Source organism: Triticum dicoccoides, chromosome 3B (assembly GCF_002162155.2).
Source record: "Triticum dicoccoides isolate Atlit2015 ecotype Zavitan chromosome 3B, WEW_v2.0, whole genome shotgun sequence".
Taxonomy (NCBI): domain Eukaryota; kingdom Viridiplantae; phylum Streptophyta; class Magnoliopsida; order Poales; family Poaceae; genus Triticum; species Triticum dicoccoides.
In genome coordinates, this window is record NC_041385.1 from 711,894,790 (window position 1) to 711,920,240 (window position 25,451).

Here is a 25,451-nt window from a genome sequence, read left to right on the forward strand (position 1 = left end):
CAGGTGGCTAGCCATCGTTATGCGCGTCTCCAACAGCCCACGTACATCGTGCTTATCTTCTCCTGCATGCTAGCGATAGCCGGCTCATGCCGTTGTACTCTCCCACGTTCTCTGCTTCTCTCTCCTGTGATCTGTATAAATGTACTTTGATGGATGAATAGAAGCAAGTGTGGGAGTGTGACATATCTCAACTTCCACCTCCCTCGCCGCGTTGAGCCGCTCGGTTGACCCGTCGCCTATTTCTCGTACGTAGGCCCTGCCTCTGCGCACGCCGCGCTGCGAGAGCGATGAGGATGGCGCTGGCGGCGGCATTCCTGCTGCTCGCGCTGCTCCCGGCGGCGGAGGCGAGTGGTCAGGTGGGCGACGAGGAGGCGGGCGACAAGGGGTGGGAGTGCAGCGGCAGCAGGCTCTGCTGCAAACGGACCATCACCGACTTCTTCAAGGCCCGCCACTCGAGGAGCTCTTCCCCAGGCGGAACGACTCCATCGCCCACGCGCCGGCTTCTGGGACTACCAGGCCTTCATCGCCGCCGCCGCGCTCTTCGAGCCCCGCGGGTTCGGCACCACCGGCGGCAAGGAGATGGGCGTCACGGAGGTCGCCGCCTTCCTCGGCCACGTCGGCGCCAGCACCTCGTGTACGCTTCTCCCCTGTCCCGACTCTGGTTTTCCTTAATTTGCCTATCAGGGATCTCCTGAATGCTAAGCCGATGCGGGATCAGTCTAATTGCTGCTATAAACATACTCGAGCACTCCACAGGCAAACAGTACAGAGATGCTTACGAATAGGATATGCAGAGAAAGTTGACAAACATAGACACACCATCACAAAATTTCAGCATGCCCAACAGGATTTAGCTGTGCAAAATGTTCAAAGAGTCATCCCTGGCAAGTAACAGCGGAAGTTGATGAGTGACACATATAACAGGTGAAACAAGACGGATGCGTTTGCTGCAGAGGTGGAATTGTACCAAATTTTGCATGACAGCAGAATGTTGTTAAAAGATAGAGGCGTAAGGTACATATGTTGAAACTAAAATCTGTCTGTAATTGTTGAAAACTGATTGCCACACTGTGATGTGGCATGCTAATTACTACTTTCCACTGGAATAACATTTCATCAGAATAGTTCCTTATCCAGTTTCGAACTTAACATGTGCAGCTCTTCATAAGAATATGATGGATTTTGGTAAATTTTAAATGAGATCTCATTTTAAATCCATTTTGATCTGCAGAGAATATCATTGTTTAAGGTATTGGGATTGTGATACATGCTCAGAGCATCTCCAACAGACGCGCTATATAAGCCCGGTGCTGAAAAATTAGTGGTTTTTGCGCGCGCGCTACCGCTCCGGCGCTCCAGCGGAGGCGTAAAAACCGCGCGTGCTGCATAACTAGTTCAACGCGCAGGCCGAAACATCATCACACACCATTTATTTGTTGTGCCCGCTCCCGCGCGCTGGCCACTTGAGCGCCCGCTAGCAACTTCCACCTACCCCCATCCAGCCGCTGGCGCCGCCGCCCCCCCGCGCCACCCCATTTGTTACGACGACCGTTCCAGCACTTCCCCGGCCTATCGCCACGTCGCCGCTGTTTCCTCCGTCTCTCTCTAGTCGCCGCCACCCCTCACGCGCGGCATTCCTCCAGCTGACAGCGCCCGCAAGGTGTTCGACAAAACGCTTGGAATGTATGTATTGCTTCAACTTCACATTTTTTACATGAATTGGGTGCATGTTGTTTGTAGTTTTTATAGCCTAGTTCAAATTGAACATTGTAGATGAGTTCGTCATATGATTCTTCCGAAGAAGAATTTGATATTGAAGAGGAGGAGGATCTTGCAATGATCCTAGCTATGCACATCAATAAAAAACCGAAGCACGATGGTTCGGTTATGGGTCAACAGAAAATTTGGAGGGATGGGATCGATGCCCACAACAGATTGATCAGGCACTATTTTGCGGATCCTCTCGTGTACCCCAAGTCGTACTTCCGGCGCCGGTTTAGGATGAGCACCAAGTTGTTCAGTCGCATTGCAGAGAAACTAGCGAGCCATGATCGGTTTTTTCAGCAAAGGAGGAATGCCGCCGAAGAGCTTGGGCATAGCACCTTTAAGAAGGTGACAACCGCTTTCCGTATGTTGGCATACGGTATCCCCGCTGATCTAGTTGATGATCACTTGTCCATGTGTGAGAGTCAAGCCATCATGTGTGTCAAGCGCTTCGCAGTCGGAATTGTGCAAGTGTTTTGCCAGGAGTATTTGAGATCTCCCAATCTCGAAGACGCCGCAAGGCTATTGGAGATGAGCAAAGCTCGCGCTTCCCAGGTATGCTTGGCTCAATAGTTTGCATGTATTGAAGTTGGAAGAATTGTCGCATGGCCAATTCCGTGTCAAAAAAGAGTTCCACTATAATCCTTGAAGCAGTGGCCGATAAAGAGACTTGGATTTGGCATGCTTTTTTTGAAATGCCTGGATCTTTGAATGACATCAACATTGTTAATCAGTCGCCACTGTTGAATAAGATTGCAAATGGTGAACTGCCACCGGTGCAGTTTGTAGCAAATGGCCATACATACAACTATGGCTACTATCTTGCGGATGGCATCTACCCAAAGTGGCAAAAATTTGTGAAGCCGTTGAAAAAACCGGAAGGTAAGAAAAATCTTGATTTCCACAATGCTCATGCGGCGGCTAGAAAAGATGTAGAGAGAGCTTTTGGGATTTTGCAAGCCCAATTTGCTATTGTGAGAGGATCGGCTAGATTTTGGAGTCAAAAGATGCTTTGGTACATCATGCATGCTTGTGTGATCATGCACAACATGATCATCGAGAATGAGCGTGGCCAAGATTTAGACTACTCTCACTATGAGCTCTTGGGACATCCCGTGCGAGTGCGGCGGAAGGCGGCCAAGGTGGCCCGTTATGTTGCCTCCTATCATGCTATTCGACTTGCTGAAACGCATGATGATTTTCAGAAGGATCTCATCAAGGAGTGGTGGGCATGGAATGACCGACAAAGGGCATCATGATTTGTGCGTTTGATGTTGTATTGTTGAACTATTTGTTGTATTGAAAGATAAACTATTTGTTTGAGTTGTAATAACGAAATTGAACTATTTATTGTTGATTTATTTTGTTTGTGTTTGATCTTTTTGATTGTGTTTGGAGTGCATATGTTGTTTACTCACGCGCGCTAAAGTTTACAGCGGCCGCTGGAGCCAGCGCTCCGCGCCGCGCAAAAGCAGGCGATCAGCGCGCCGCAAACGCTTTTTTAGCACGCCGCGTGTTGGGCGGCTGTTGGAGATAATCTCAGTGTGACTGTGACTGTTAAACATACTATTATAAATTTTAAATCCGTTCTGATATATTAGCATCAAATAAATACTGGAACTGTTACTCCTTCAGGTGGACGTTTTTATCCAAATCCAATGGCATGGGGTCTTTGCTACAAGCGTGAAATGAGCCCATACCAGAACTTCTATTGCGATGCCAGCAAGAATTATACCGCTGTGTCGAAGGAGTCGAGTACTATGGCCGAGGCGCTCTTCCTGATTAGGCCAATATATCCATTTCTCTGTTGCTGTCAATTACGAATTAACAAGTGATGATTTTGTATCTCTTGTTCAATCTGGAGGTGGATGACTCCAGTGAAGTGGAGACAGCCGTCAGCCCACGATGCCTTTGTTGGCAACTGGAAACAAGCTTGGGTCGCGGCGTGGTCTTCGGCATGGACGAAGCTAGAAAAAATGTTTGCTGGGTCAAGTCTATGGCAGTGGGGTCATCTTCAATAAATAGATAGTGTTTAATACTAATTTAATAAAGTATTTCCTGAATTCATTGGGGTCAATTGAATCCAATGCCTACCAAACAGCTTCGTCCATGGTCTTCGGTACTCGGTACTTCCAGGCACGTCCGAGGTGCTCTTCCGTGGTTGCTGGTTGCTTTGAAGTTGGGGCTGCGTTGGAGAGTCCAGGTGATGACGATGACAGGCATTTGGTGGTCGTTTACAGGGGGCACGGTCGGCACAAATCTTACATATTTCCCTTGTGTTGCTCGTCGTCAAAGTTGGAGCTGTCGGTTGCTTGTGCGTGTGGCCATCTGTTGGCATGTGCCGTCGTGGCTTTTGTTCCATGCCGGTGGCCAGGTTGGCCGGTGGTGCCCATGTCATGTGGGCTGTGTTGTATTGGTTTTAGCCCGGTTTTCCGTCAATTAACCGGACAATTCTCTTCTTCTTAATCAATGAAAATGACAAGTCTTTTGCCTTGTTTCAAAAAAAAAAAAAACTAGAAACCAACCAAGAATGATATTTTGTTCAAGAGATATCCTGGATTTGGTTACCACAATGAACATAATGCATGGTGATCACATCTGCGGTCGAGGGTTCACCGACGAGATGAAATCATATCCCCTACATATATTATCTCAGCTTGATGGGAGTTAATCATGACTACTCTGGACGTAGCTTGGATTGTGCCGACCAGGTGGTATTCAATCCGTCCTCAAAGAGTTTCGGCTCATAAACAGAGCCGCTTGTCAGTGTCGGATCCACGGATGTCTCCTTTTGCATTTTAGGTCGACCATCTGCCTTCCCAAACAGTAGAAAGCATGTCTCTGAATCTGTACAGCATTCTTTAAGCAGCTGGGAATATTATCATCGTGGGCATGCCGCCTATCTATTGGTATGTGATTTTCTTTTCATGCTAAATGAAGCACATAATTCACAATTTAAGTTTTTTAACACGTGAAAATTTGCTACTGTATCTATATTGTTAGATGAGTTTTATAGTTCATCACACCTTGCCTTGCTCCTTTTTTTTACAGCAGACTCGTTGCCTTGCTACTTTCCTGACTATGGCTGCAGAACTTTCTGAATATTCTGTGTGTTTTCTGAATTCTGTCAATGCTATGTTCTAGTTCTGCAGTTTGGGGTACGTTTGGGCAAACAGTTTTGGAAGGCTAGGAGCACAAACTGGTACTCCCTCCGTTTCAAATTACTCGTCGTGGTTTTAGTTCAAATTTGAACAATGAACTAAAATCACGACTAGTAATTTGGAACCGAGGGAGTAGATGGTAAGATATATGGTTCTTGCAGAATTACCAAGGGACAGGTATTGACCAGCTCATCCTAGCCCTGTGCACCGTCAGTTGGGACACTACATCAGCATTTCAGTTAAGATAATTTGATCTGCTAGTGCAACATTTTTGCGATGTGATTCCTTCCAGCTGAATCTGAGTGCTTGTCTTGTCAATCGTAGATCTGTTTTTGATGATACAGTAAAAGAAAAAAACTACGTCGTCTTGAGCTTTTGATGATACAGTAAAAAAGATAACTCCGTAGCCTTGATTATTGCTAGCTGATATGGCACTTCGGAAAACTGCTCTAATGTAAAAAGAGATAAAAAGGAATCAATTCTCACGACAGATCGGAATCAATTCTCACGGAGATAAAAAGGAAACAGATCCAATCTTAATGCCAATCTTCACCAATTACAGGGACTACTATAGTAAGATAATGATCGATACAATATTTGCCTCTTTCTTTCCTCGTATATCATGAAAAAGACAAGGCAGTACTAAAACACGAAGGAACGCCGAACTAAGCCCTCGACTTCTGTTCGTCTCCGCCGTGCCTCCGAGGCAAGCCCCGCCGCGCGAGATCTCGACTCGACACAGAGCAAATCCCCTCTTCATCCTGCAGTCCTTCACTGAGGAGACCCCGCCCAGTCCCACAAGAGGCATATAGCCAACGCGGCTGCGCTAGAGTCCGACGTGCCCGGTTCTTGGCCGGGATCCGCTGCGACCGACGTCGTCGCTTTCGAGGAGAAGAAAAGGTGTCCCCGAGCCCAAGAGGAAGGGAGGAAAGCGAGGCGCATATGTTCCTGTTTGGTCAGCACATGCTTTCACATCCTCGAGAGCCTCGCCGGCCACGTCGAAACGCATGGCTCTCCTCCAGGTATGCTCCGAGTTGCCTGATGTCCTATAGGCATGCATTCTTGAGAAGAATGAGTTCACAATAAGAGAGAATTGCGAGAAGATCCGTCGCTAAAGGCATAAGTACCATTCTATGTGGGCATCGCTGATTTCGGGGTGCCGCTACGTGGCAAGGCCAAGGACCTCCGGAAGTACGAGATCTTCAAATTTGAGGTGATTCATCACCATTGGCCAATGACGGAAAGATGAGGACAAGGCGCCTGGATCACGTGTCCGCATGTACATCCCGATGCTCCTCAAAGTCCCTGTGGACACGTAGTCCTCGCGCTTGATAAGCATTGCCCTTCATCTTTCTGCTATTGGGCAATGATGGCGAATCACCCCAAGTTTTGTCGGAGATCTCGTACTTCCGGAGGTCCTCAGCGTTGCCACGTAGCGGTCCGCATAGAACGGTACTTATCCCTCACACGACAGACCTTCTCGCAAATCTGTGTTATTGTGAACTTCTTCTTGTCAAGAATGTGTCCATGAAGGACATCACTCAGCTCGGAGCGACCTGGAGGAGAGCCATGGGTTCCGACGTGGCAGACGAGGCCTTCGAGGATGCGAACCTCGTCTTGTGCCAACCAAACACGAACATATGCGCCTTGCTTTCTTCCCTCCCGGTTGGCTCAGCGCCGCTTTTTCTTCTCCTCAAAAGTGAAGACGCCCCTCGCAGCGGATCCCAGCCAAGAAGCGGACACATTGGCCTCGAGCGACTCTTCATCTTCCTTCTGGACTCTTCAATGCGGCTGCCTCTGCTGCCACTGAAAATAGAAAAATGTGAGGCAGATTTACTGTTCCTACTTTAAAATCGTCTTATTCCGTCCTATTTTAGAAACATTAAAACTGAGCTTTTTTTTTGCCCTCTCATGTCATTATCGTTTGTATCCATTCGATCGCCACTTTTGGGCGGTTAAGAATCCTACTTTAAATCTTGCCTTGCGTGGTGCTCTGAGTTATCGAAGTTATTATGGGATCAAATTCAACGTTTGCAATGCTATGCTTGGAATTATGTGAAATATATGATGTTACTTGTTGTTTTGAAAACCCTAAGAAATACCTTCCCTACCAATGTGAGTTTATTGATAATGGAATCGTATCTTCGTATGCTAGGGGTGTTTATAATTACTATGATGTTCAACAAATTGAAGAATTTGTTGCTTTTAAGGGTGCTTTTGAAATTGCTTCTTTGATTGAAAAGTATGATGCTACTCTTTACAAATCTGAAAGTTTTGCCATACTTGAATATTGTTATGATAATTATGCTTCTAATGCCTATGTTAAACCATATATTGAGAAATTCTCCGCTGTCCAAGAAGAGAATAATATTTTGCAGGAAGCTATGGAAGAATAAATTGATGAAACTATGAGCTCATTAGATGAAAAAGATGATGAGGAGAGCGAAGAACAAAAGGAGGAAGAGCAGATTAGCTACCCGTGCCCACCTTCTAATGAAAGTAACCCTCCAACTCATACATTATTTAATTCCCCTTCGTGCTTACCGAAGGATGATTACTATGATGATTGTTATGATCCCCTTGATTCTCTTGAAATATCCCCTTTTGATGATGCTTGCTATGCTTGTGGTCAAGATGCCAATATGAATTATGCTTATGGAGATTGGTATGACTAGGGTTCCTACCGGGCCTTCGGCGTAGATTGTATGGGCAGGGAGGAGGGAGACGAGGGCTGGAACGGGCGCGCCGGCGATGAGGCGCCGTCGCGGCTAGGGTTTAGGTGCGGCGGCGGTTGGCTGGTGGCGGCTAGGGTTCCGGCTCCGGCAGCCGGGCAACAGAAGATGATAATATCTTTATTACTTGATCTCAAACGATGTCTTACAACTAGTATTTATAACTTTAGCCTAAGATAACTTGCCTAAAATAACTTGCCTAAGATAACTTGTGGGTCAAGCCCCTAATACTAATGCCCGGTGGGACTCTTCCTGGTATAGACCAAACCGGTCATAACATCTCTCCCCGCCCGCGCAAACAGCTCGTCCTCGAGCTGAAAATCTGGATAGTGTTGGCGGAATTCTTCACGCTGCTCCCAAGTAGCCTCCTCCTCCGGAAGGCCTGTCCACTGAACGAGGATGAACCAGACGCCACGACGGAGCTGTGCCTGCAACACCTTGGCCGGCTCTGGAAGAATGCGACCATCGGCGATGGGAGGAGCCGCCGGTGGCTCGCCACGAAAAGGCTTGAGCAGCCCCACATGGAAGACGTCGTGGATGCGAGCGCGTGCTGGAAGTTGAAGATGATAGGCCACCTTCCCAATGCGCTCCAAGATAGGGAAGGGCCCGTCGTAGCGAGGACCAAGCTTGCGCTTTGCTCGCGGGTCGAGTGACTGCGTAGAGCGGTGGAGAAGACACAGCCACACCCAATCACCCACCGCGAACTCCGCCTCACGATGATGATCGTCGTAGTAGTGCTTGGCCAATTGCTGGGCCTGAAGGAGATGCTGACGAACCTCAGCAAGCATCTCATCATGAGTGCGGATGAGTTCACCCGCAACCTCCGTCCGAGTTGTCTCCGATCCACCGGAAGGATAGGTGGGGGTGGTCGACCATAGACCACCTCAAATGGCGTAGCGCGCAAGGCGGAGTGATAAGAGGTGTTGTAGCAGTACTCCGCCCAAGAAAGCCAGTCCACCCAAGCGCGAGGCCGATCACCTGTCACACAACGCAAATACATGGCAATGACCTTGTTAACCACCTCGGACTGTCTGTCCATCTGAGGATGGAACGCCGTACTCAGGCGGAGCTGGACACCTGCCATCCTGAAGAGGTCGCGCCAGACATGGCCCGTGAAAACTGGGTCCCGATCACTGACGATCGAAGCAGGGAACCCGTGTAGACGGACGATGCCGTCGAAGAAGGCTCGGGCCACTAACGCCGCCGTGTATGGATGGCCGAGCGCGATGAAGTGGGCGTACTTGGAAAAGCGGTCGACCACCATGAGGATGACCGACTTGCCACCCACCTTGGGAAGGCCCTCAATGAAGTCCATGGATATATCCGCCCAGACCTGAGATGGCACCTCCAAGGGCTGGAGTAACCCAGCCGGCCTCAGGGTCTCTGTCTTGTTGCGCTGGCATGTCTAACAAGACTGAACCCAGTCGCGGACCAGGGCGCGATCGCCAGGGATGTAGAAGTCGGCGCGAAGACGATGGAGGGTTTTCTACATACCCTCATGACCCGCCGAGTGGGCGAGCTGTAACACCTGGTGATGGAGATCAACATGCGCCGAAACAAAGACCCAGCGCCCATGTAGGAGTAGTCCGTCAGAGAAGCGCCAAGGCTCCTCCAGGTCGCTGGCCGTGAGCTGCTGCTGAAGGTGGACGGCGTCGTCGGCCGTCGCAGTGGCGCGGCGAATGTCGGCGAAGAGGCCGAACGTTGGCCCAGAGCGGATGCACAGGGCCGCCCCGGCGGACTCGTCGGCAGAGGAAGCGAGGTCGGAGTCTTGCACCGTGGAGGTGAACGGCAGGCGGCCCAACTCGGCCAGGCGGCTCCCGAGCACCGGTGGCCCGAAACGAAGAAGGCACAGCTCCGGGAAACGATCCCACGGGGGCATGCCGCCCTCATCCTGCTCGAGGGCGTAGTACCATGTCTGGGAGGCCCCGCGGAGATGGTAGGAAGCCAGCCAAGTGCGCTCCGACGCGGGCGTGCGCTATCCGCGGAAGAACTGGTCACACTGGTTGAGCCAGTTAAGCGGGTCGTCGAAGCCGTCGTATGTGGCGAAGTCGATCTTGGCGAACCGGGGCGTCTGCTGGTGTGGCACGCCATGGCCCACTGCCTTGGCGGTGCGGAGGGAGGATGATGGTGCGCGGTCCATGGTGGAAGGCCCGGCATAGTTCCCGGTGGCGCCCGACGCCTCGGGCTGCAACGGAAAACTGGACAGTGGACGAGCCTCCGGGTAGGCCGAGGGCGGCCTGTGGAGCCAGCCGGGGAGTGGCGATGGTGACGACGGGAAGCGGACCTCCTGGATCGGAAGCCCGCTCGGCGACGACCGGCCCAGGTTAGGGCTGGGTGGGGGCGGTGGAGGAACCTGCTCCGGGCCCGCTGGAAGGGATGGCGCGGCGGGAGACGGCGCGGCCGGCGCGGTCTAGTTGGGCCACTACGGCCCCGTGGTGGCGGCGAGTGGCGCGGTTGCCGTCGCAAGCTTCGGCGGCCATTGTGGCCAAAGCGGTGGTGCGGCCGCCTGGGCGGGGAGCGTCGGGTAGCCTCTGGTGACGGTCCCCGGTACCGAGTACCATGGCAGCGCCTGCTGACTCGTGGCCATGGCTGGATGGATTGGTGGCGGCGGCCCGTATGGACTTGCCAGGTAGAGGCGGATGCCCTGGACCGCGGCAACGAGGTCGGTGAGGACGCCGACCATTGCCTCCAGTGTGAACTGCTGCGTCTGCGGAGGAGGTGATGGCGGCGGCGTAGGTTGGACGGGGGCTGGTGGCCGCCCGTGGCCCAGCGCGGTGCCGGGTGCCTGGAGGGGCGGCGCTGAGAGCGACGCCGTGATGCCCGCCAGGAGCGAGACCGTGGCGCCCGGCGCAGAGGCGGCGGCGGTGGAGGAGTTGGCAGCAGCGGCGGTGGTGGAGTTGACGGGCAGCGGCGGTGGTGGCGGCGGTGGAGAAGACATGGTCGAAACCCGGGTACCTGATACCAAATTGGTAGGACTAGGGTTCCTACCGGGCCTTCGGCGTAGATTGTATGGGCAGGGAGGAGGGAGACGAGGGCTGGAGCGGGCGCGCCTGCGATGAGGCGCCGTCGCGGCTAGGGTTTAGGTGCGGCGGCGGTTGGCTGGTGGCGGCTAGGGTTCCGGCTCCTCAGGGAGCCGGGCAACAGAAGATGATAATATCTTTATTGCTTGATCTCAAACGATGTCTTACAACTACTATTTATAACTTTAGCCTAAGATAACTTGCCTAAAATAACTTGCCTAAGATAACTTGTGGGTCAAGCCCTAATACTAATGCCCGATGGGACTCTTACTGGTATAGACCAAACCGGTCATAACAGAGATGAACTTGCTATAGTTCCTTATGTTAAACATGAAATTGTTGCTATTGCACCCACGCATGATAGTCCTATTATCTATTTGAATTCTCCCGACTACACTATATCGGAGAAGTTTGTGCTTATTAAGGATTACATTGATGGATTGCCTTTTACCATTGCACATGATGATTTTGATGAATGTATTATGCATGTGCTTACTGCTCCTACTTGCAATTATTATGAGAGAGAAACTATTTCTCCACCTCTCTATGTTTCCCATACTATGAAATTGCAAGAAACTACTTGTACTATGCATTGGCCTTTACTATGTGTGCATGAATTGTTCTCTTATGATATGCCGATGCATAGGAAGAGAGTTAGACTTCGTTGTTGAATGATATATGTTACTTTGTGCTCACTACTAAATTACAAATCATTGTTAATTAAAATTGCCTTTGATATACCTTGGGATCCGGGTGGATCCATTACTTGAGCACTAAATGCCTAGCTTAATGGCTTTAAAGAAAGCGCTGCCAGGGAGACAACCTGGAAGTTTTAGAGAGTCATTTATTTCAGTTGAGTGCTTTCATATAGTTTAAAAACACAAAAATAAAGAGGGGAACCTAAAAACTTTTCGAAAAGGAAAGCGAAAGTGAGAAAGACAAGCATTGTTGAAGTGGGAGCTAGCCTTGGACTTTGTTCATGTTCACGGAAACTTTGTGAATCTTGATTACGGAAACTTTTCAACAAAAATAATTATCCCCTTGTACAATTCCATTGTATTATAAAAATAATGTGCCAATGTTTGCCTTTAGGATATTTACAATGCTTGTTGGTTTGTACGGTGCAGGACAGAAACTTTGGCTGTAGTGCGCGATTTTACATTTTTAACTGGAACGTCATTTGGTTCTGATTCTTTTTGAAATATCTTTCTGTACAACTTGTTTATGTTTCCTAATTTTGGTAGAATTTTTGGGGTACCAGAAGTATGGTGGATGTTCAGATTGCTATAGACTGTTCTGTTTTTGACAGATTCTGTTTTTGATGCATAGTTTGCTTGTTTTGATGAATCTATCAATTTATATTAGTGGATTAAGCCATGGAAAAGTTATATTACAGTAGACACAATGCAAAAACAAAATATGAATTGGTTTGCTACAATACTTAGAGTGGTTATTTGCTTTATTATACTAACAGATCTTACCGAGTTTTTTGTTGAAGTTTTGTGTGGATGTAGTGTCTAATCGAGGATGTCTTGATATGAGGAAAAGGAAGAGAGGCAAGAGCTCAAACTTGGGGATGCCCGAGGCACCCCAAGTAAATTTTCAAGGAGACTGAAGCGTCTAAGCTTGGGGATGCCCCGGAAGGCATCCCCTCTTTCTTCAACAAGTATCGGTATATTTTCGAATTTGTTTCGTTCATGCATTATGTGCAAGTCTTGGAGCGTCTTTTGCATTTAGTTTTCATTTTTCTTTTATGCACCATGCTGGTATGATATAGTCCTTGGTTGATTTATAGAATGCTCATTGCACTTCACTTAAATCTTTTGAGTATGGCTTATAGAATGCTTCATGTGCTTCACTTATATCATTTGAAGTTGGATTGCCTGTTTCTCTTCATATAGACAACCGCCATTTGTAGAATGCTCTTTTGCTTCACTTATATTTGTTAGAGCATGGACATATCTTTTGTAGAAAGAATTAAACTCTCTTGCTTCACTTATATCTATTTAGAGAGATGGCAGGAATTGGTCATTCACATGGTTAGTCATAAAATCCTACATAAACTTGTAGATCACTGAATATGATATGTCTGATTCCTTGCAATAGTTTTGCGATATAAAGGTGGTGATATTAGAGTCATGCTAGTTGAGTAACTGTGAAATTTAGAAATACTTGTGTTGGGGTTTGCAAGTCTCGTAGCATGCACGTATGGTGAACCGTTATGTAACGAAGTTGGAGCATGAGGTGCTCTTTGATTGCTTTCCTTATGAGTGGCACTCGGGGACGAGCGATGGTCTTTTCCTACCAATATATCCCTCTTGGGGCATGCTTAGTAGTACTTTGCTTCGAGGGCTAAGTAGACTTTTGCAATAAGTATATGAGTTCTTTATGACTAATGTGAGTCCATGGATATACGCACACTCATCCTTCCACTTTGCTAGTTTCTATTTTACCGCACAACTTCCGCCGGTATCGTGAACCCATTATTTACCTTCCTCAAAACAGCCACCATACCTACCTATTATGGCATTTCCATAGCCATTCCGAGATATATTGTCATGCAACTTCCATCATCATCATATACATGACTTGAGCATTCATTGTCATATTGCTTTGCATGATCGTAAGATAGCTAGCATGATGTTTTCATGGCTTGTCCGTTTTTGATGTCATTGCTATGCTAGATCATTGCACATCCCGGTACACTGCCAGAAGCATTCATATAGAGTCATATCTTTGTTCTAGATATTGAGTTGTAAGTAAATAAAAGTGTGATGATCATCATTATTAGAGCATTGCCCCAGTGAGGAAAGGATGAAGGAGACTATGATTCCCCCACAAGTCGGGATGAGACTCCGGACTTTATGAAAAATAAAAGAGGCCAAAGAAGCCCAAATAAAAAAAGAGGCCAAAGAAGCCCACCAAAAAGAAAAAAAATGAAAAATAAAAATGAAAAATAAAAAAAATGAAAAATAATGAGAAAAAAAGAGAGAAGGGGCAATGTTACTATCCTTTTACCACACTTGTGCTTCAGAGTAGCACCATGTTCTTCATAGAGAGAGCCTCCTATGCTTTCACTTTCATATACTAGTGGGAATTTTCATTATAGAACTTGGCTTGTATATTCCGATGATGTGCTTCCTCAAACGCGCGAGATCTTCATGAGCAAGAAAGTTGGATGCACACCCACTTAGTTTCCAGTTTGAGCTTTCATACACTTATAGTTCTTAGTGCATCCGTTGCATGGCAATCCCTACTCACTCACATTGATATCTATTGATGGGCATCTCCATAGCCCGTTGATACGCCTAGTTGATGTGAGACCATCTTCTCCCTTTTTGTCCTCACAACCACCACCATATACCACCATAGTGCTATGTCCGGGGCTTGTGCTCATGTATTGCGTAAGAGTTGAAAAAGCTGAAGCACGTTAAAAAGTATGAACCAATTGCTCGGCTCGTCATCAGGGTTGTGCATGATGGGAGTATTTTGTGTGAAGAAGATGGAGCATAGCCAGACTATATGATTTTGTAGGGATGAGCTTTCTTTGGCTATGTTATTTTGATACGACATAATTGCTTGGTTGGTATGCTTGAAGTGTTATTGTTTTTATGTCAAATGATAGACTATTGCTTTGAATCACTCGTGTCTTAATATTCATGCCATGATTAGACATATGACCAAGATTATGCTAGGTAGCATTCCACATCAAAAATTATCTTTTTTATCATTTACCTACTCGAAGACGAGCAGGAATTAAGCTTGGGGATGCTGATACGTCTCCGTCGTATCTATAATTTTTGATTGTTCCATGCCAATATTCTTCAACTTTCATATACTTGGCAACTTTTTATACTATTTTTGGGACTAACATATTGATCCAGTGCCCAGTGCCAGTTCCTGTCTGTTGCATGTTTTATGTTTCGCAGAAAACCAATATCAAACGGAATCCAAATGGGATAAAAACGGACAGAGAATTATTTTGGAATATTTGGGATTTTCCGGAGGAAGAATCAACGCGAAACGGTGTCCGGGGTGGCCACGAGATAGGAGGGCGCGCCCCCTACCCCTAGGCGTGCCCTGGGCTCTCGTGGGCCACCCATAAGGAGGTTGAGGCTCTACTTTTGCCGCAAGAAAGCTAATTTTATGAGAAAAATCTGGGCGAAAGATTCACCCCAATCGGAGTTACGGATCTCCAGATATAAAGGAAACGGTGAAGGGGCAGAATCAGGGAACGCAGAAACAGAGAGATAGATGCAATCTCGGAGGGGCTCTCGCCCCTCCCATGTCATGGGAGCCAAGGACCAGAGGGGAAACCCTTCTCCCATCTAGGGAGAAGGTCAAGGAAGAAGAATAAGAAGGGGGGCTCTCTCCCCCTTGCTTCCGGTGGCGCCGGAACGCTGCCGGGGGCCATCATCATCACCGCTATCTTCACCAACACCGCCGTCATCTTCACCAACATCTCCATCACCTTCCCCCTTCTATATCCAGCGGTCCACTCTCCCGCAACCCGTTGTACCCTCTACTTGAACATGGTGCTTTATGCTTCATATTGTTATCCAATGATGTGTTGCCATCCTGTGATGTCTGAGTAGATTTTCGTTGTCTTATTGGTGGTTGATGAATTTCTATGATTGATTTAATTTGCTTGTGGTTATGTTGCTGTCCTATTGTGCCCTCCGTGTCGCGCAAGCGTGAGGGATTCCCGCTGTAAGGTGTTGCAATACGTTCATGATTCTTTTATAGTGGGTTGCGTGAGTGACTGAAACACAAACCCGAGTAAGGGGATTGTTGCGTACGGGATTGAAGGGGGGCCAATATATCTTAATGCTATGGTTGGGTTTTACCTTAATGAACGTTAGTAGTTGCGGATGCTTGCTAATAGTTCCAATCATAAGTGCATAGAATTCCAAGTCAGGGATGACATGCTAGTTGTGGCCTCTCCCACATAAAACTTGCTATCGGTCTAGTAACGTAGTCAATTGCTTAGGGACACTTTCATAACTATTACCACCACTTTTCCACACTCGCTTTATTTACTTTCTTGCATCTTTATCTAAATATCCCCTAGCTTTTATTTACGTGTTCTTTATTTTCTTGCAAACCTTTCCTTTCACACCTACAAAGTACTTCTAATTTCATACTTGTTCTAGGTAAAGCGAACGGCAAGCGTGCATAGAGTCGTATCAGTGGCCGATAGGACTTGAGAGAATATTTGTTCTACCTTTAGCTCCTCGTTGGGTTCGACACTCTTACTTATCGAAAGAGGCTACAACTATCCCGTATACTTGCGGGTCATCACCCACCATCCAGGACCGCCGCCCCGGCATCCATCTCCCTAGGAACCACCAACCAACCATGTCATGACCACCCAACCACGCTAGTAGGAGCAAAAGGCACCACCTATCACCCCTAGCCCTGCATTAGCCACGAGCCTAGGTGGGCACCCACACCCGCATCCCCAACCGGTCCCGGTGGACCAGGGGATACAAACCCAGTGACTACTGACCGCCGCTGCCACACACATGAGCGCCGCCATAACCGTGGTCCTGGGCGCCGATCTGATCGATGATATAGCAATGTTCAGGGAGCAGAACTCAGACCGGCACCACGAACAGGGTGCAAGCAAGAGGACCATAACACGAAGGCTAGCGCCAGCGCGGACCAAGTCAGCCCCCAACCTACACGCTACCGGACATCACCCTCCACCATGGACCAGGTACCCCCACCGCCACCCCTACACTGATGCCATAACGAGTGGATGACACCCCAAACAACCCACGAACCTCCACTCGACATCACTGAAGATGACCATGTGGCCGATGGCATCCCTGGCCTATGTGGGACAACACCACCAGGAGGAGCGAAGGTCGCCCGTCAGATCTGACCGTACAGTTCCAGACGGGGATGCTCGAAGCAACTTCGGCTGCTGGGGCAGCACAAAAGGCAAGCATTGCCCACCATTTGCAGCCACCACCTCCAGCCCTCGTCAAGCTCCACCAGCCAGCCACCGATCTCATCTCCACACGCCCACATCTAGGGGTAGAAGTAGTCGGAGCCACGCGTGCCACACACCACGAGCGTGAGCCCCAACACCATCCACACGCTCACCTCCAGAATGACGACCACGCCAAGCCGCCGCCAGCCCCCATCGCACGCACGGGCCCCCACCCGAAGGCAAGCCAGATCCAATGCTGGGGCACCATTCTGGTCCACCGTCCCGCAAATCCAACATGGGAGGACCCCAGGTTGCCATCTGCCTCCCGCACCGCCCACCAAGAACCACATTGGGGCACCTGACTGCGCAAGCAACTGCCAAGAGCCACAAGACGTAGCTGCCGCACAACACGCCCACCCTCAGGTCGCAGCCGCCCAGGTCACCGCATATGCCGCCGCCACTCATGCATGTAGCCACGCTGCTGGCCCTATGTGAGCATGACACCCTCACCAGGTCGGGTCATCCCGCACCAGCCCCCACGTTGAGTCTAGGAGGAAAAGTTGGTCGCCACCGCCGACACCACCAGGGCTTTGCCTTATGGCGCTTGCCAGCGGCAGCGGGGGAGGGGGGAGGAGGAGGGAAGGTGGATGATGGCTAGGGTTAGCCCTGTTGATCGCCCGCGGGGGCGAGGCGAGAGGTGGGGGAGGGGATCGACCAACCAACAGTTGATTCGTTCAACTGTTCTGTTGCTGCATCTACTGGCACAAGCATATGACAAATGCATTTCCTCAAAACAAAATTTTGACCCCTTTATAAATAAAGGTACAAATGGCATAATTGATACATAGTGGTGAGGAAACCCTCAAACAAGCAGGTCGAAAAAAGATAAAACGCCTGGGAAAATGGCACAAGTGCCACAAGCCTAACACCGAGCAACAACACACAAGAGAAGCCACCTCTAACAGACCACGTCCAAGACTACAGAAGAAGGTCGAAGTTGTGCCGCCAAGGAAAACCGCCGGGCACCGAGGACTCGAACACACCGAGCCATCTCTGAAAGAGGCCGCCTCACCATAGAGGTGGCCCCCTCACTCCAAGTTGCGGAGCGCCGCCCTGCCAGCAGACAGCAAGGAGCGAGGACAAAGACCACCAAAACCCATCTATATGATACTAGAGAAACGACTCCATCCGCTCTAAATAGACGACACAATATGCCAGAATGCAGTATACCCAGCGCCATAGGCCATCTGCAACCATGAAGAGCTGAAGTGCCTCGCCAACGCCCTCAAGAGGGTAATGACGCTAGGCGCCACCGCCGTCAAGTTCGAGAATGGGCAAAATTTTCACCCCGGCACCCTGGCCTCGTGTGGGAAACCAAAGCAACACCCCTAGAGGGAAGCAACACCTCCGCTGCCGGCACCGAATCGCAGAGCTTTCGCTCATGCCCACACAAGTGTCAATCGCGGCCCTATGGTTGCCGACACCACCCACAAGGGGGGTCGTAGCCTCCCACGCCAGGCCTCCAGATCCATACCATGGTATCCCCATCGCTGCATCTAAGACAACACCAGAGCCACCCGCCACCCCTTCCCTTGATATCCCCATAGCCAAGAGGAAGTGCCACCACCGCCGCCATGGTGTCTGCCGCAGAGCCAATCCATGCAGCCTCGCCACATAGGGTCGCCGCCTCGGCATCCAAGACAGCTCATCACCGCCACCAAAAGGAGAGAGCCGCTGAAGCCATGACATGACCGAGGGTGAGCGGAACCGCCTAGCCGAAGCACTTCCACAGTCAGGAACGACCAAGGACACCACCGCTCCACGTGCAAGGAAGACCGGCCAAGATGGGAGCTCCCAGTTAGACCTCACCATCCACTCGTCCGGGGTGCGGATCCGAAGGTCTAGCCAGCATCATTGTTCGGGCAGCCCGAAAGGGGCCGCCGAAATAGTAGGCCACAACAAGCGGACCGATCCAGCCCGCATCTCCTTCCACGCCCAACCCTAGATCTGCACCATCGGTCGCCAGGGACCCACACGCCACAAAAACACAACGTCGCCCAAGCCACGCCCAATGAGCACCTCCTTCATGCCGACAGGGAGAGTGTCCCGTGTCATCTGCAGCAACATAGTGCCGAACTCGAGCATGCCGGAGCTCGCTGCCACGACACCACCATGAGCGAAGTTGGCAGCCTACCGCCGCCAAATGATTTTGCTTGACTAAAAATGCAATAATATGCTCATCATTAAATAGAAGTGGGCATTGTTCATGGCAGGACGTGACCATGGGAAAGACCAAACGAACAACTGACCATATGTTGATGACATGGAAGCCACTCTACCGATTCTACTTTGGATCCAAACCAACGGTGCAATAAACTGAATAACATCAAGTGGTGAATATACGCTTCATAACGCAAAAAGGATGATAAGTCCTATCCTATTTACATGGACAACTTTTACAAAATGAGAGGAACCCTTTCTAGCTTTAACATGGATCCAACACATATGCTCAGTAAACTAAATCATATCATGTGATGAATGCATATTTCCATAACATTAAATGTGAGGTAATCCCCTCCCCCTATTCATGTCGACGACTTTGATTATTTTAGTTTCTTCCTTGCCAACATCCAGGGTGACCACAAGAGTGTCCATTAGAATGGCATTTGACATAAGGTCACCTCATCACTAAACCAAAGTGAGCAATGTTGAAGGCAGCAGCATGGCGAGGAGTACTCAAAATAATAATAGTTTGGCATAAAGTTTCACCTTGTCACTAAACCAAGTGAGCAATGTTGAAGGCAGCAACATGGCTAAGACTAGTTAAAATAGTACTCGTAGTCATCTACCGAGTCATTAAGAAATGCTCAAACTGTTCCTTTCCTTGGAGAAATTGAGTTAATCGAGAAAAGATCTGGATTGAACTTTTCTTATGCTGATGAAATTAAATGCACTAAATCGGAACATTTTCAGACCGACACACCTTGTATGCAGTGAATAGGGCACTAACTACGACTACCAATTAACCAAAGTAGCCTAGATATACTGCCAATTCGTCGAAATGTCTGACTCACCCAAAAAATACACTATAAATATCCGTACCACTCCACCAAAAAACTCGAAATCTCAGCACTAATTCACTAGGGCTAAGGCAGCGGTTTAACTTGGATCCGCCCTCATCCGCCATGTTGAGTACCGTGATTAAATTGAAAACATATGAGAGAGTAGGAATTATCCTGATTAGTCTTGTACTTCAAGAAGGTTATGTACTCATATATGTATGCCCACAAGGTTCAAGCAATAAACAACAATTCCATCAATCTCCCTCTCTATTCCCTCTAACATGATATCAGTCTAACCGATCCAAACCCTAGCCGTCGCCCGCCGCTTCTGCCTCGCGCGTCGCCTCCGGGGCGGTCGGCCTCCATGACCGCAGTCGGGGACCATGCCGCCCGTACCTAGGGTTTGTGCGTCGGACGTGTTGACCGGCTGCCCAAGAGAGTTTTTCCCCGATCGCTTGATCCGAGTTTTTCTCTTTTCCGCTGGTTGTATTGATCGGTGTTTTCTTTTGGTTTTCGATCTAAGATCGGTTCGCGTCGCCTGCCGACACCATTGACCCCGCATATCTACTCCGACACCGGCACGGCCACCCGGCCTCTACTCTAACCCGGCGGTCTCGCGCGACAAGGCAGCCCGCCACGGCCGTCGTCCACGCGTTTGCTCGCCCGTCGACCTGCGCCGGCCGTCGCCGCCCTGCTCCGACCAGGACTTCTCCATCACCACCCGTATCGCTGCATCTGGACGACCACCCCGCCATCTGCCTCGTTGGCCCCATCGCCAGCTACCGGCTGCCTCAGCCCGACCGCGTCCGGCTCGCCGTCTACCACGGGTTGGTTGTGATAGGCTCGTCGGCTGCCGCGGGCCGGTTACGTCGGGCCTGCCGGCTGCCTCAGGTGGGTTGCGCTCATCCGCATGTCGTCCCACGCCTACCATCGTCACCGGCTTCATCTCAGACTCCATCACCACCCCGTCTCCACCAAGCGGTGTCCCTGACCTCGCGCGCGATCGAATTGATCACCCACCCGCCTACGGTACGACTCATCTATGTCGTGCGGCCGATCAAGCCCGTTGATGGTGCGTGCCTCCACAGGTCCCATGAAGACTGTCCCGAGTACATCATGCCCCTCCACCAATCAAGCATTGGGCTGCCGCTGCGTTGCCTCTTCGGGTCGTAACTATTGGGGAACGCAATAATTTCAAAAAAATTCCTACACACATGCAAGATCATGGTGATGCATAGCAACGAGAGGGGAGAGTGTGTACACGTACCCTCGTAGACCGAAAGCGGAAGCGTTAGCACAACGCGGTTGATGTAGTCGTACGTCTTCACGATCCGACCGATCAAGTACCGAACACGACACCTCTGAGTTCTTGTACACGTTCAGCTCGATGACGTCCCTCAAACTCCGATCCAACCGAGCATTGAGGGAGAGTTCCGTCAGCACGACGGCGTGGTGACGATGATGATGTTCTACCGATGCAGGGCTTCGCCTAAGCACCACTACGATATTATCAAGGAGGACTATGGTGGAGGGGAGACCGCACACAGCTAAGAGATCAATCATCAATTGTTGTGTCTATGGGGTGCCCCCTTCCCCCATATATAAAGGAGTGGAGGAGGGGGCGGCCAAGGGGAGGAGACGCGCCCAAGGGGGGAGTCCTACTCCCACCGGGAGTAGGACTCCTCCTTTCCTTGTTGGAGTAGGAGAGAAGGAAAGAGGAGGAGAGGGAGAAGGAAAAGGGGGCTGCACCCCTTGTCCAATTCGGACCAGAGGGGGGGGGGGGCGCATGCCTCCTTCCTTTTGGCCTCTCTCCTCTATTCCCGTATGGCCCAATAAGGCTCATATACTCCCCGGCGAATTCCCGTAACTCTCCGGTACTCCGAAAATTACCCGAATCACTCGGAACCTTTCCGATGTCCGAATATAGTCGTCCAATATATCGATCTTTACATCTCGACCATTTCGAGACTCCTCGTCATGTCCCTGATCTCATCCGAGACTCCGAACTACCTTCGGTACATCAAAACACATAAACTCATAATATAACCGTCATCGAACTATAAGCGTGCGTACCCTACGGGTTCGAGAACTATGTAGACATGACCGAGACACGTCTCCGGTCAATAACCAATAGCGGAACCTAGATGCTCATATTGGCTCCCACATATTCTACGAAGATCTTTATCGGTCAAACTGCATAACAACATACGTTTGTTCCCTTTGTCATTGGTATGTTACTGTTGGGGAACGTAGTAATTTCAAAAAAATTCCTACGCTCACGCAAGGTCATGGTGATGCATAGCAACAAGAGGGGAGAGTGTTGTCTACGTACCCTCATAGACCGAAAGCGGAAGCGTTAGCACAACGCGGTTGATGTAGTCGTACGTCTTCACGATCCGACCGATCAAGTACCAAACGTACGGCACCTCCTAGTTCAGCACACGTTCAGCCCGATGACGTCCCTCGAACTCCGATCCAGCCGAGTGTTACGGGAGAGTTTTGTCAGCACGACGGCGTGGTGACGATGTTAATCTTCTACCGACGCAGGGCTTCGCCTAAGCACCGCTACAGTATTATCAAGGTGGACTATGGTGGAGGGGGGCACCGCACACGGCTAAGAGATCAATGATCAATTCTTGTGTCTATGGGGTGCCCCCCGCCCCCGTATATAAAGGAGCAAGGGGGGAGGCGGCGGCCAAGGAGGAGGGCGCGCCAAGGGGGGAGTCCTACTCCCACCGGGAGTAGGACTCCTCCTTCCCTTGTTGGAGTAGGAGAGAAGGATAGAGGGGGAGAGGAGGAAGGAAAAGGGGGCTGCACCCCTTGTCCAATTCGGACCAGAGGGGGGCTGCGCGCGTCTTTCCTTTCGGCCTCTCTCCTCTATTCCCGTATGGCCCAATAAGGCCCATATACTCCCCGGCGAATTCCCGTAACTCTCTCGTACTCCGAAAAATACCCGAATCACTCGGAACCTTTCCAAAGTCCGAATATAGTCGTCCAATATATCGATCTTTACGTCTCGACCATTTCGAGACTCCTCGTCATGTCCCCGATCTCATCCGGGACTACGAACTCCTTCGGTACATCAAAACACATAAACTCATAATATAACTGTCATCTAACTTTAAGCATGCGGACCCTACGTGTTCGAGAACAATGTAGACATGACCGAAACACGTTTTCGGTCAATAACCAATAGCGGAACCTGGATGCTCATATTGGCTCCCACATATTCTACGAAGATCTTTATCGGCCAAACCGCATAACAACATACGTTGTTCCCTTTGTCATCGGTATGTTACTTGCCCGAGATTCGATCGTCGGTATCTCAATACCTATTTCAATCTCGTTACCGGCAAGTCTCTTTACTCGTTCCGTAATACATTATCCCACAACTAACTCATTAGTTGCAATGCTTGCAAGGCTTAAGTGATGTGTATTACCGAGAGGGCCCAGAGATACCTCTTCGACAATCGGAGTGACAAATCCTAATCTCGAAATACGCCAACCCAACATGTACCTTCGGAGGCACCTGTAGAGCACCTTTATAATCACCCAGTTACGTTGGGACATTTGGTAGCACACAAAGTGTTCCTCTGGTAAACGGGAGTTGCATAATCTCATAGTCATAGGAACATGTATAAGTCATGAAGAAAGCAACAACAACATACTGAACGATCAAGTGCTAAGCTAACGGAATGGGTCAAGTCAATCACATCATTCTCCTAATGATGTGATCCCGTTAATCAAATGACAACTCATGTGTATGGTTAGGAAACTTAACCATCCTTGATTCATGAGCTAGTCAAGTAGAGGCATACTAGTGACACTCTGTTTGTCTATGTATTCACACATGTATTATGTTTCCGGTTAATATAATTCTAGCATGAATATTAAACATTTATCATGGTATAGGGAAATAAATAATAACTTTATTATTGCCTGTAGGGCATATTTCCTTCAATTACTTGCCTGAGATTCGATCGTCGGTATCTCAATACCTAGTTCAATCTCGTTACCGGCAAGTCTCTTTACTCGTTCCGTAATACATCATCCCGCAACTAACTCATTAGTTGCAATGCTTGCAAGGCTTAAGTGATGTGGATTACGCAGTGGGCCCAGAGATACCTCTCCAACAATCGGAGTGACAAATCCTAATCTCGAAATACGCCAACCCAACAAGTACCTTAGGAGACACATGTAGAGCTCCTTTATAATCACCCAGTTACGTTGTGACGTTTGGTAGCACACAAAGTTTTCCTCTGGTAAACGGGAGTTGCATAATCTCATAGTCATAGGAACATGTATAAGTCATGAAGAAAGCAATAGCAACATACTAAACGATCAAGTGCTAAGCTAATGGAAGGGGTCAAGTCAATCGCATCATTCTCTAATGATGTGATGCCGTTAATCAAATGAGAACTCATGTCTATGGCTACGAAAGTTAACCATCTTTGATTCAACAAGCTAGTCAAGTAGAGGCATACTAGTGACATTATGTTTGTCTATGTATTCACACGTGTACTAAGTTTCCGGTTAATACAATTCTAGCATGAATAATAAACATTTATCATGAAATAAGGAATAAATAATAACTTTATTATTGCCTCTAGGGCATATTTCCTTCAGTAACGCCGCCGCCCAGTGGTTCTCCCACGGCTGCACGAACTCGCGCGTCGCGGCTGCGTCGTCTCTTTGGGCCATATTGTCGCGTCTGCACGGACTCATAGTTCACATCGTCATGTGATCAACACCCAAAGGATTTACTAGAGTCAGCAATCTAGTTCACATCGTTGTGTGATTAACACCAAAAGAGTACTAATGTGTGATCATGTTTTGCTCGTGAGAGAAGTTTAGTCAACGGGTCTGTCACATTCAGAGCCGTATGAATTTTGCAAATATTCTATGTCTTCAATGCTCTGCACGGAGCTACTCTAGCTAATTGCTCTCACTTTCAATATTTATCCAGATTGAGATTTAGAGTCATCTGGATCAGTGTCAAAACTTGCATCGACGTAACCCTTTACGACGAACCTTTTTGTCACCTCCATAATCGAGAAATATATCCTTATTCTACTAAGGATAATTATGACCAATGTCCAGTGATCTGCTCCTAGATTACTATTGTACTCCCTTGCCAAACTCAGGGGAGGGTATACAATAGGTCTGGTCCATGGCATGGCATACTCTATAGAACCTATGACTGAGGCATAGGGAATGACTTTCATTCTCTTTCTATTTTCTGCCATGGTCGGGTTTTGAGTCTTACTCAACTTCACACCTTGCAACACAGGCAAGAACTCTTTCTTTGACTGTTACATTTTGAACTACTTCAAAATATTGTCAAGGTATGTACTCATTGAAAATCTTATCAAGCGTCTTGATCTATCTCAATAGATCTTGATGCTCAATGTGTAAGCAGCTTCACCGAGGTCTTTCATTGAAAAACTTTTATTCAAGTATCCTTTTATGCTATCCAAAAATTCTATATCATTTCCAATCAACAATATGTCGTCCACATATAATATCAGAAATGCTACAGAGCTCCCACTCACTTTCTTGTATATACAGGCTTCTCCAAAAGTTTGTATAAAACCATATGCTTTGATCAACTCATCAAAGCGTATATTCCAACTCCGAGATGCTTGCACTAGTCCATAGATGGATCGCTGGAGCTTGCACATTTTGTTAGCACCTTTAGGATTGACAAAACCTTATGGTTGCATCATATACAACTCTTCTTTAATAAATCCATTAAGGAATGAAGTTTTTGACAT

At 48.8% G+C, this 25,451-nt stretch overlaps 1 pseudogene; it reads left to right on the top strand.

Moving 5' to 3' along the window:
- The first annotated feature begins 187 nt into the window (after positions 1-187).
- LOC119281940 lies at positions 188-4,514 on the top strand (annotated as a pseudogene).
- The last annotated feature ends 20,937 nt before the right edge of the window (positions 4,515-25,451 follow it).